At 43.2% G+C, this 12,750-nt stretch overlaps 1 protein-coding gene across 3 annotated transcripts in view; it reads left to right on the top strand.

Annotated features, from left to right (window-relative positions):
• The first annotated feature begins 2,512 nt into the window (after positions 1-2,512).
• The window catches only part of GPR68 (G protein-coupled receptor 68), an 18,914-nt gene continuing 8,676 nt past the window's right edge, over positions 2,513-12,750 (top strand). For 2 of the 3 annotated variants that reach the window (XM_042865315.1, XM_042865329.1), the window contains exons 1-2: positions 2,513-2,657; positions 3,400-3,538. The gene's annotated coding sequence lies outside the window, so the exon portion shown is untranslated. Of the gene's footprint in view, positions 2,658-3,027; positions 3,044-3,399; positions 3,539-12,750 lie in introns of those variants that run through there. The other variant, XM_042865320.1, reaches the window with a different exon arrangement.

The following is a 12,750-nucleotide window of genomic DNA, read 5'->3' as shown; positions in this document are numbered from 1 at the left end:
TAGATCCATGCTAGTAGGAGAAGAAAGAGCAGCATAAGAGCTCACATCTACATAGCTATCTATCTTGAAGAAATCTTTGTGTTACCAACCTCCTTTTATGTATCGGAATGGAAGTTTGTACATACATTCCAGGTGAGATGAGCTGGTTACTTCAGTGCATCCACAGTCAGCCATGGGTCCTTCACAAAAGCAAGAATTGCAAGGTCACCCATCAAAGCCAGCATGTCTTCAGTGGCACAAGATCCTGGTAAAAAAAGCTCAGCCTCCCTACAGATAGCAAGAACAGGTGTTTCGGCTTGGACTCTGTAACAGCTGTGAGGACTGCAAACAATTTCACTGCCTCTACCTCCTAGATTCTGGCAAAAATTTTTATCCGTTCTGATAGCCCTTACATAGAACTGGAAATGCAGAAAATTGTCTTTTTGTTGTTCAGCACTGTGAACCAGAACATGCAGATCTCTGGATGCTTGTGGGAGATTTGTGTCACCTCAGTCTTCAGTCCCTCTTGGAGGTAGAAATGGGGCCTTGGATGATGGAGCTTGTTTGGTGTTTGTGAGGTGTATGTTAAACTATGGCATTTTCCACTGGGAACTCTCAGAGCTGAGATCACTATGCTGGCCCATTCTGGGGATCAGCTCTAGGACACAGTTCTACATGTCTTCCCTAGGCAGCTGGAGTGCGAGTCTGAGGGCTGCATCCGTCCTGTGGGAGCTGGCCAAGCAAAAACTGAGACCTGTGGAAGAGATTAAAAATAACGTGTGATGAAGCAATGACTGGGACAAGAAAAGAAACAAGAGAAAGCAGGAGGAGGACAGGGAAAGCAGGATGCGTGGGCTGCAGTTAAATATGCAGCAGTGATCCCACTTGCACGGGTGGCTGACATGTCGGGCTTTGTGGTACAGCCGCCCCTCAGCAGCTCAGAGACAGGCCTGTGTGAACTCCAGGTAGTACCAGGACAGCAGAGGGAAGAGCAGTGGCAGGTCCTTGTTTCAGCAGCTTTGAGCTGTTCCCATACCGCCATTGGTTCCAGGCGCAGAGCCCAATACCTCCCTTTGCTTCCCCTCCTCAGGGAGCTGCAGGGTGCAGTGCAGCCACTTCTCAGCCTGCTCTGCTCCAGACTGCACAGCTCCATGCCCTCAGTCTCCCCTCACAGGACATGCCTTCAGCCCCAGTTCACTTTACTGGGCCTCAGAGGAAGGAGGAAGTCCCGGTGACCTTCCTGCTGCATTTTTGTGGCATCTATGAAATATGCAGTGCAGGTTCATTCCTTTTGAGGCATGCTGGCTCTGGCTGTGAAATGTATGGAAGCCAGGAGTTTAATCATCACAAACATTAAAATGATTTGACCAAAGCAAGTGAAAAACAAAAACTGCCCCTACAACCGAATAATTGCCATTTCTCAGCTCTAATAGCTGCTGTATAATTTATAGGGATAAAAGCAACAGAGCAGTCATTTCTCTTCACTGTTAGAGTTTTGTATAGATGTGCCAAGTACCAGTGCTGTGTGTGATAAGGCCATGCCCTGCAAGTAAGGGGAAGGATATGACCAAATCCCTTTACTTCAACAATCTGTCCTACAGCATCTGCATGCTGAGAAAAGCAGAATGAAAGTAAACCAAAGCAGGATTTCCCAGGAGTTTCTTTTGCTCTGTACTTCTTGAAAAAGAGGTTGGTGGAAGTGCCTGTTTCTGCTCCGCTTGCAAGGCCTGATTTACCATCTGGGCCTCTCCAGTGCTGCCTTTTCAGCACACTCGCATGGACACATATTGCACCTGATGGCCAAGGCTCAGCTTTCAGGGTATTCTGAGTGCCTGCATCCAACATCTAACACACAGGTCAGCTTGTTCACAGTTCAGCACAACTGAGAACTGCAGCCCAGGTGGTTTACTGCTGACAGAGACTTTTACTTTGTTTCCTGAAAAATCCCAGTCCTTGTGATTTTCTTGAGACTGAATGCAAGTCAGGAAGAGCGTTGGGCAGTGCTGCTAGGTTTGACAGCAAGCCTTCATATCCTTCAATGCTGCACAGATATTCAGCCCCTGGCTGTGTTCCCAGGCCCTGTGCCTCTCCCATTCAGCCAGGTTTGCTGTCTGCATCTCTCCCTATCTCTGAGCAGCACAGTGAGCCTTGCCAAGAGCAGCTCTGTGCTATTTGCGGCCTTTTGAGGCCACGCTCAAGTATGTCATACTAGGTTTTTGCTCACAAATTCAGAGAGGTCCCTTAACCCTGCAGATGATTTTAGCTGTCGGAGGCCTTGGCAGAGGAAGGCTTCTGCCATCTGGTAGTCTTTCATACCTTGAAGAGCCCTGTGCGTGTTTGCAGTGAGGAGTTATTTTTGATGCCGGTTCTGACGTTAGCCATGGGTACTTCTGGAGCATTTCCAAGCTGTGTAAATGTCATTGTATCCTCTCTCTGTTTTTTCCTTTTTTTTTTTTTTTTTTTTTTTTTTTTCTTTTTTTTTTATAACATTTCATTGCTTATGTTCCTCTATGCATTCCACCAGCATGGAAATAGAGAACATTTGGAGGACTCAGCACAAGGCTCCTCTTTCCAAAGCTGCAGTCCCTGGCTCCCTGCAGGGCGCTGTCACTCCACACAGTGAGCAGAGGGGCACTGCTCTGAGTCACTGATTTCCCTCCAGCAGCACACAGCACCAGGTGAGTACTGTGTCAGTTCCCAACCTGAAGCTTTTGTTTCCAGATTCAGTGTTTTAATTCATCTCTATTTCTATAAGAATAGTGCATTTCAAGTTGAATGATGGACAGGTTAATATACATTCTGTGGTGCAACTTTCTCTGCTGCAGGAACAAGAGCGGTAGTGTGAGTTAGCAGCAGGTTGGCTCCTGGATGTTCTGTGATCTTCTTGAACACCCTCGGACATGCCTTTAGTTTATTTAAGCCTCAGTCTTCCTCACTGTGTGAGGAAGGAAGGAGAAGCACCTCCCAGCCCCTGCTCTTGCACATTCAAATCTGCAGCTTCTCATGCACAGGTCAGCTCTGAATTTGGACATCATAAAAGGCTAGAGAGCTTGAGGAACTTACTGTAAATAACATTAATAACAGCACTGAGGCTCAGTGTACTTTGTAATGCTCTGTGTACTTTGCGATAGTAAACAGTCTGCACAAGGCAACATCTGTGTGTGTTCGGCAGCCTCTGGGCTTTGCACCAGCTGCTGCAATGGTAGTGTTGTGCCTGTGACAGTAGGTAGGGGTGTGAGCGCTACTCTGCATGTGTTGTCATCTCTGCATTTAGCGTCTGCCTTTGGCACTGTCATCTCTTTTATTTATGAATGAGTGGGTGAGGGAGGAGAGGGCTGGGCTGGGCTGATTCGACTTCTTCACAGTTGTACCATAAAGAGCAGAGGAGATGAAGCATAATCTCCTCCTCCCTCCTGACAGTGTTTCACCGACAGCTGTGCTCCCAGCTGGGAAGAGGACAGCCTCCAACAGCCTCAGCAGAAGCTGGGAGAAGGGAGAAAGGAACGTTTGTGCTCTTTGCACTGCAGGAAAAGCATCTTTGCATAATCTCTGCTCACAGGTGAGTTTCATTTTTCACCTATTCATTCTTAAAGCAAATTGCTTTTCCATCATTGGTTATACTGGGTTGTGACTCCTGGAATGGTGGCAGAACAGGTTTTTGGCTAGGTTGTTGGAAGTGAAGTAAAGCAAAACAAAACAATGAGGCAGTCCAAGGACTCAACCAAAGTATCACATCCAAAAATTCACAACTTCAAACTAAATTTACTTGTCAGGTTCTCACTGGTGGAAAACTTGGAGTAGAAACTGTACTAGATAAACTTTTTGGACTTTCAGACAAGTGCAAGGAGAGCTTATATTGATGTTATATTGATGAAGAGGAATAGTTAAGATAAACTAAGAATCTGTATCCTGTATATGTTTTCAGAGGAATAGAGGGTAGATAAACTCCGCTGGTCATTTTCAAATCAGTTAGTAAGTATGTGTCAGATGTCTAGATACAAACTGCTTTAAGTGAGTAATTAGGAATTTAAGTAATTTATTTCCCCTGAGGATCCAGACAAAAAGTTGCGTCTAGCTGCAGGAAACTGCTAAACTACATACCTCGCTGTGTAGGTGTTCTGTGTACAGTTATGTACATCTGTCCTTGTATCTCAAAAGTACGCCTCTGACGCACTTTCCAAACAGTAAGCCACTTTTTCTGCTGCCATTCAGAGCCCAGCTTGGGAAACTTGGAATGTGAAGTTTTAGAGAGATGGAATCAAACCCAGCAGACCAATTTCTGATAGATTTTTGTTTTTAAGTAGGATTAAAGACATTCCTTATTGTAGGTTGCCTCTGATAGCTGTCTGTTTTTCTGGTTCTTGACAGTCTCTGAATAGCAAGAAGGAAAGCAAATCACTGAAATTACTGAGAGATCTGCTTCCAAATTTGCAGGAGGTGGAGGTGGGGAGTTGAGAAATAAAGAGTTTAGAAAGATATTCAGCCTCGTACTGTGCTTTTCTGCTCAGAACACATGCAGTTATTACTAAAACTTTCAGGAAATTTAACAGTGAGATGAGGAAAAATGGCTACACACAGGCTCATAAGACATGACACTGTCAGTGTGAGCATTACAGGGCATTCTGAGCAGTTGGTTATTCAGCCCCTAGTGTGACTTTTTCCATGCTGACATCCTGTATTCACATTGGCTCCAGCAGACTATGACACCTGACCACTTCTTCTTTTACATTTGGTAGTCAAGAAGCCACTAAGCCATCAGTCAGCCCCCTGCACTGTAGCATGCTCCTGTCCTCCTTTTCTGAGAAGACAAAACATGTACTGTCCTGAGCCCTACCCTTCTCATCTCCCCATGTTGTTACCAGTATTTTGCTGTTCTCTTCTTCTTTGCACGCAACTGTAAGCTCTTTCTGTTAAGTGAAGGAAGAGACAGAAGGTAGCTCTCCCCAGCTGATCTTTTTTGGTGCATGAAGCTGTCATTTAGACAGTAAAATAGAAGGTAAATCCCCAAAGCTTTAGGAGCCTCGGGGTAGTACAATGTGAGAAAGTGTTGGCTTTATCGAATCAGACCAATGTTTTGTTCTGTGATAGTGGGCACTGCTGGGAGGTGATGATGTCTGCATCGCAGCATTGGAATTTGAATATCACAGTTTTAAATGAAGAAAGCTGTGATGACTCCAGTCTGTCAGTAAAAAGAACTCATCTTACTTGGCATTTGCAATAGGCCTTATTTAATTCACTTTGTGGCTGGTGAAGAAAAAGTGACTGCATTCCTTCTGGGATCTGGGGGCTGTAAGGAGTCCCAGACAGCGACAGAAGAGAGAAGGGAAATGGGGAGAAAGCAGAGACCAGTGGGATAAATGCATCCCAGCTAAGCCAGTTGTATGGAGCTGTCATCATATTAGCTGCCATTCCATCCTGTGAACCTGCTAGTGAGAAACTAGCAAACTTGCTGGTGGCCAAGAAGGCTGTGAGCTTCTTAGCAGTGCTGGTGCAGAGTCACATGGGATGAAGTGTGCACAGATGTAGGCAGCAATGTCAGTTTTGCTCTCCTAAGCAGTGCTGCGGGTGCTGTCACTCAGCTAACCAGATGATGCTGCTTCCTGGACATCTATATGAATGGCTCGTGGAGAAGAAAATTTTTTTCCTTGCCACTTATGCCAGATCTAACACCAGGACATGTTTGCATTTTGCTGGGGCTTTATTGCTGCCTACTGCTCTTATCAGTGTGATGACTGGAATGTTACTTGGGACTCAGAGGACATTCGTACAACTTTACTAATTATTTTTAAGTGAAGAACTGTGGAAATAGAAGTGCAGATGTGCAGTCTTGTGAGGATGATTACCTTACAATTAGCAGAATGCTTCCTCTAAGAGATTTGTTTTTCCTGTAAGTATTATTTTGAGTGGCTTGTAGCATTTGTTATGAATTTCTCTGCCAGCTGAAGCATTTGCAGAGCTGCTGTCCCCGACAGCTGATGACACTTGGGTTTGAAAAGACACAGAGCACTTCTAATGTTTAGAAGAAACTGGCCAATGGTTTTCAGTGAAGGTTTCAGTAACTGGCAGCAGCTAAGGACAGTGTTGCAGTTTGTCCTCTGAGGGATGCATCCAGTGCATTTCCCTCCTCACTAGGAGCTGTGCATGAACTCTGTTAATCCACTGCGCAGCAAAGGCAGGACTGGTTTGTCACTTCACCTGAAACTTTAGCTGGTGTGTCTGAAAAGAAAAAAGACCAAATAGGAGGCTCCGAGTGCTGTTCAAGAAAGGTGGAGCGATGTGCTCACCTGAAAGTATAGAGGCTTCTATTCCTCCCTATGGAGCCTCCTGCCAGAAATTGTTTGCAAGGTGATGAATTCCTTTCCAGCTGTGTTGCTGTAGCACTGGATCCTGGGGTTAGGTAAGCACAGATCTGTCACTGCCAGAGGCAAATGGGAGTTCTGGTCTGCAGGTAATGGAGAAGGCGCTGCTGCTGCTCCTGGAGCTCCACAAGAGATCCTCCTAACATTCTCTCCTTGAGAACTGTAGCAGGATGAGTTCAAACACTCAGTTTATCATCAGCGTTGCTTCTTTACCCTATGAGCTTTCATAGGATAATATTTTCCTTTTTCCTTTCTCTCACATCATTTTTTACTGACTGACAGTAAAGATGTAAAAGCTTTGGAGGAGGTTTAGATGGCTAACAGAGGAGGGGAAAATCAAGAATTGAATGAGTTGCAAAAGCAAATGCAATCAAACTAACAAACTTAAGTTGCTTTAATGATACTTGAATAAAATGCAGTATTTTGTCTTTCATCTGTGAAGGGGACAGGGTGAATTTTCAGTCTGACAGATTATAATTTTGTAGTGCCTCTGCACATTCCTTGTTTGAGGATGTGTCTGTTTTACACCCTACATTTAAAAAGTGATTGGATGTAGCTTTCAACATAGGAATTGTTTGGTAGAGTAGAAAGCTTAAACTAAGATGCCTTAGTCTATTATGGCATAACATTATTATTTGGAATTTGAAGTTATGTCTGAGTTTCAGGGTTCCACAGCTCCATACCAGAGCAGGTCCTGGGTTTCTGAGCAGCCCTGGAATCGCTCTTCTTCTGGTGCAGCTTTCCTTCTCCTACCCAGTAACATATCAGAATTCCCTTGTTACAACACTTGATTCTCTCCCCTTTCCCTGGTTAGATGAATGTTGGAAAGTGAGAATGATTTAAAGCAAGGTTGTTACTTTTTACTGTAGGTTGCTTCTCTGATGCTATAGAATTTTTCCATTTCTATAAGGCTATGGGTCCTTAACTATTTTCTCATTTTTTTTTAATGAAGATCTTCTACCCAGATTATCCACCATTACTGTGGACAGGTTGTTTCTCACCATTTTCCTTAAGAGAAGATAAGAGTCAGATTTCAAGTACATGGACGGTTGAGTTGGTGACTTCAGGGAGGATGCTGTGATTTGCCTTCCAGGAGAGAGGTGGCAAAGCTGATGGCTCTGACATGGGGTGGGGGACAGGTGGCCATAGATCATGTGGGTCCTACTGTCATCCAGTGGTGATGGAGAGTGGCTGGAAACATTTAAGCCGTTAGGCAGGGTGCTGTTGCACAGGGATTCAGCAACACAGTGCTGGGGAAGGCTTCTTGCACTCCGTGCAAGTCCACATGGGGTATGGAGGGGCAGTGTCAAGGTATGACAGAAAATAGAGGAGGGAGGAAGGGTTTATGCACATGACAAAGTAGGGATTCTCAGGAGTAATGGAATTGAATAGAAGCCCAGGCTTTGTTTACATCTTAATGAAAGAAAGGAACAAGTGCTTAAAATCATGCGAGTACTAAAAAGAGTTTTTTACATGAAAATTAAGGGAATTGAGGAAATGAAAATTCAGGAAATTAAAACATAAGGAAGTCTGCAGATACAGATGCCAGCGCTTTGTTTAGAATAATACATCCATTGGGGACTGGGGTACTGGAGCTCTGTATCTTCAAATTAAAAAAAGAGGAAAAAAAAAAAAAAAGCTGAAGTTTTCAGTGGTCATTTGGGGAGCGAGAGCAATGAGGGGAGGAGAACAGCAAGAAATCTTCTCCAAGGCACACTGCTTCTACAAAATCATCAGAAGTGTGAGAATTAACATTGCAGAACAAATCTTATGTGAGGATATTGACTTGGATCATCTGGAAACTAGGCTGATTTCCAAGAAGATGAGGAAAAAAAAAATAAAGAGGGAAGTTTAGTTAAAGGCAGTGCAAAAGGGTAGCTAGAAGAGTTACATCTCTCCAGGCTGTGTGGGGACTATTGGAAGACACACACAGGTGTAGGTGTGCCACCCTCTTACCCCAACCCCCAAACCAAGTAAGATCCAAGCAAGAAATATAGAACTGTTGAAAGGAAATGAGCATGGCTAAGGAGCAGTGCAGGGAAGGGTGGATGGTGTGCTAGGTTACAGCTGGACTGAGAACAGAAACATCCAAAACACAATGGAACCAGTGTAAGCCAGAAACACAAGCACAGTGCAAAGCCATAGAGGAATTATTCCAGTTCCTAGCGACAGTGCATGCCATGCTAGGTACTTGAATTGAATAGGCTCATATCCTGTGACGAATTTTGTCTCTGATTAAAATAAATCCAAACAGAAGAATGAGAATGAAGTTAAAGAAAAATGAGGGAAGGGAGGGAAAAATTTCCAAATACTGCAAATGTCTTCCCACTTTCCCTTGTCTTAAAACTTTTGCTGTACAAAATGAATCATGTACTGAATCATAAATGCAGAAAATAGAATTTAAAAGAGAGATGACTTTATTGAATGTATCATTATTTGCTGATGTGTGGAACAATGAAAACGTTGACAGGAGATCTGTTCAATCTCTTTAGACGCAGCAAGGCTCCAACCACCTTTCAGTCAGACCTGGCAAGTCACATTTTTCTCTCAGACAGCCTTTGCTATTTGCCAAACATTATTAGTCAAACATTGATCATCGCTGGTCCAAGTCACTGCTTGTCAGCAGTGCTGGCAAATCAGTGCTGCCCCTGAGTGAAAAATGAAGGAGGAGAACAATTGCACAGATGAATGTTTGGTAGCTGAAAATGGGATTAGCATTCCAAATTTCTTTCTGTTAATGAGATAGTTCTGTTTGATATTTAGGTTTAATTATACCTTCTTCTGTCTGGAGGCAGTGGCATTATAGAAGATGTCAGCAGAAAGGGAATCTGGTCTCTAACTTAGTTTTTGAGCAAATTTTCCCTTGTAGCCAGTGTGTGATGCTGGGGAGGTTCAATAGTGGGACTACTTGCATGTTGCTGACACCCTCTCCCTTTCTTTGATAGCACATGTGTACAGAGAACAAGCTGCTGACACATCAACCCTGGTGTCAGAGAGGCTGTAGCCTCAGAGGGGACGGGGGTGCAGTCTGGGAAAATGAGTCAGAAGAGTTAGGGGATTTTCTCCAAGGCTGTAGAAGGTAAAATGAATCAGAACCCATTTACTTCAGGAGAAAGAAGTTCCTACTTCTCAGTCCCAAGCCTACGCTATGGTTGTTTCAGTTCTCATTCCTTACTGATACTTCTACACGTTGTTCGTGACTTGTGTGTCTCCTAATCCTTAAGACTTACTCAGTGTTGGCTTCTCTTGCCCCCTCACTTAAGCAAGGATCATCAGACAGTTTCAGGGCCATTGGCCGCCCTATTGCCTGCAGTTGCTCATAACCTGTTTGCCACCTTCTTGTAAAGCAGAGGCTGGTTGGCGGTTTGGCCTCTGTGCTGAGGAGATGTGTAGGAGAGAGAGAGGCTGAGCTGGCTGTTGGCTGGGGCAAAAGGAAGGTTGGAAGTTGTTCTCTGAGGAACAGAGAAAAGGTTTCTGCAGAAAGTGGTGTGATGGGGAGCACTCTTCCACTCCCGCTCGTGGATTTGAGTGAGCCATGCAGGAGCTCCAGGGAGCTGTCCTGGAGCAGGAGCCAGCTCAGTGCTGAGAGCCTGGTGGCCACGTCACCCACCTGGCTGCTCTTTAGCAGCAGGAAGGAGGGGGCAGATGGGGGTCATTTTTATAAGCTATGAGCCAGCTCCTTGAGGCAACTGTGGCATGACTAATTCCTGTTGTGTGATTCATCACCCTGTTTTTAGTTGGACTGCTTGACCAAAAATACACACTGTATGAACTTCTTATTACCATAAATAGGGATTTTCCGAAATGTAGTTTCTTTTCAGCACTTCCTTGTGCTCAGCCAGTCGTTTGGGCCTTATATTTGGTTAAAAAAAGTCCCCAAACCTAGAGAAAGAAGATGAACCAGTGTCAGATATGTGACAATCTGCTGTCCCTTCTGCCTTCCTTACCACTATTTGTCCTTTACACATGCAGGCCTCCAAAGGTGTAAAAACATGAAATGAAATGTTCCAACAGCAGAACTCGTACCGTTTAATTATTTTTGGAATTTGTGAAATCAAGGACATTTCACTTCTGTATAGCTTTAATGTGGAAATGATTTTACTTCATGTCAGGTTTGTACCATTTGTTTTCATGCTGCTGTGTGTCTCAGGGACAAGGGTGAGTTGTGTCGTGTCACTGAGCAATAACAGAGACTGGAATGGAGGGTCTGAAAGTTCTCCAAACATTTATTTGCCTTCAAGGGGCATCAGCTGAACCATCCCCAGGATGTTTGCCAAACTTTGAGACCTCCAACTTGAAGACCTCCATCCCATGCGTCATCTGTCCCAGTGCTGCCCCACTTAACTTTGTTAGTGGAAAGATTTAGCAGTGTTTAACCCAGTCTTTCATTCAGGTTTTCACAGAGAGAGTGCTTTCTTCTTTGTGACAGACTTTAACTTTTGGAAGGTTTCTGCTGTTTGCCCTCATTATGGTCTTCCTTAGACTAAGCAATCCTAGACCAATGACCATCCCCCTTCATTTCCCCAACCACAGCCAGCAGCTCCATAACGCCTTTCAATGATGCTCAGGATAGAGAGGTAGCACCCACAGCTGCTGGTACATCCCAGGATAATTTGCTTTTTTTTCTTATATTTTTACAAAAATATATTGTTGACTCCTACTCAATGTATGATTACTGTAATCCCTTTATCCTTCCTAGTGTTCTGCTGTAAGGTAGCATTTGCTTTGTTAAAGACTTCTCATTTCAGAGATAATATGTAATATCTCATATACAGCAGTTTGCACATCAATTAAGAGGAATACTCGGTGTTCTAATCAAAGGAACAAATGTTAGGTTAGGCTGATAATCTGCTCGGGCATTCTGGGAATTTTTTTTCTGAAATATTGTTGTTTTCCAGGAATGTGAATGTTGTGTTTCAACAAGTCCATCCCTGTGACCTCTCCCAGAGTAGCCTCTGGGATGCTGTGTTGCCATGAATTCCTGCAGGTGATACTTTGGCTCCCTCACAACCGTTCAGATGTGCTCCGTTCTGTTCCTTCTAAGTGGCTTCCCTGCTTAATTGAATGTTTGTTTGACTTATGAATTAAGTTGAATGTAGAACACATAGGCTTATTGTCTATAGTGATTTAGATATTTCTTACTAAGCTTTATGATCTGTGAGCCATAATCTGGCAAGATTATACTACATCACCATGTCCGTTGCTATTGAGAAACAGGCATTAGGACTAAGTTTTGAGGTCATTAAAGTATTTTAATTAATTCATTTTCTAATATACAGGGACTATCTCCGTTGGCTTCTAGCTGCCTTCATCAATCCACCTGTACTGCTCACACTAGGCTTCACAGATCACATTTTTCAGCTGTTTCATATAACATTTAATGATACACCTGATACTCTGTAAGGTAGCTAATGAAGCCATTAAAATGTTCTCCAGGAGGAGAATGTGTGAGGTAGCAAAGAGATAGAGGAGGATGTAACTAATGACCAGAGCAACGAGGAGCAAACATTGCAACACATTAGTAAATGCAAATGTTTGAGCATACCCCACTTCATACTATAACACTTCACATTTTTGTGATGGAATACTGTATTAAAAAAAAGTCACACACATTTGATGTCCAATCTAATGCTTTCATCAAGCATTGAGTTCACTGTAAGAAAAAGGAAAGATTTACAAATCTAGGATTTTGACATGAAGCTGCCACTCAAATCTGCATTATCAGTTCCTACTGACATTCACAGGCATGAAGCCCTGAATTACACCACCACTGTGGTTCAGATCCGAACTTTTAGAGATGAAATGCAACTACCTTACTTCAGACTTTGGAGAAGTTTGATGATAAACAGAAATTAAGAAGTTGAGACAAATTCTCAAGATATCAAAGTTTGAGCAAGTTGAGTGATTTACCCAATGCTGTGAATAATTGCGTGTCTGTGCTAGGAAGAATTGGACATTGGTGACTAATTGGTCTTTTGTTTATGTGGGTTCTGAAAAAATGTTGCTGGCTTCCTCTTTTGACAATAGACTTATAAATGAAGTCATGCAATAACAACAAAAGTAAAGTGATTTGTAATTATTAGAATACCTCTCTGGTTTCCTCCCACCGAAACAAATGCTTAGAGGAATAGTTATTGTTGTATGAAGACATTCCTGCTGGAAAGGCTGTCCCTTCACATGTTAACAAGTACAAATAAGTTGTGCAAAGACCTAAGTGAAATTTAGAAAGGAATTTAATGTGAGGAGAAATTGTGGGAAATTTATGTGAGATGGTTTCATGGGCTCAGAAAGGTGCAGCCCTTCATGTACTGTATGCCCTGGCATGACTTTCTTGCAAATAGAGGGACATCCAGAGTTTGTACTTCTATTGCAAAAAAAAAAAAAAAAAAAAAAAAAAAAAAAAAAAAAAAAA

Source organism: Lagopus leucura, unplaced genomic scaffold (genome assembly GCF_019238085.1).
Source record: "Lagopus leucura isolate 7727_CA_CO unplaced genomic scaffold, USGS_WTPT01 Super-Scaffold_1, whole genome shotgun sequence".
Classification (NCBI taxonomy): domain Eukaryota; kingdom Metazoa; phylum Chordata; class Aves; order Galliformes; family Phasianidae; genus Lagopus; species Lagopus leucura.
The sequence above is the reverse complement of the archived record's forward strand: the minus strand, read 5'-3'. Positions and strand labels throughout refer to the sequence as shown.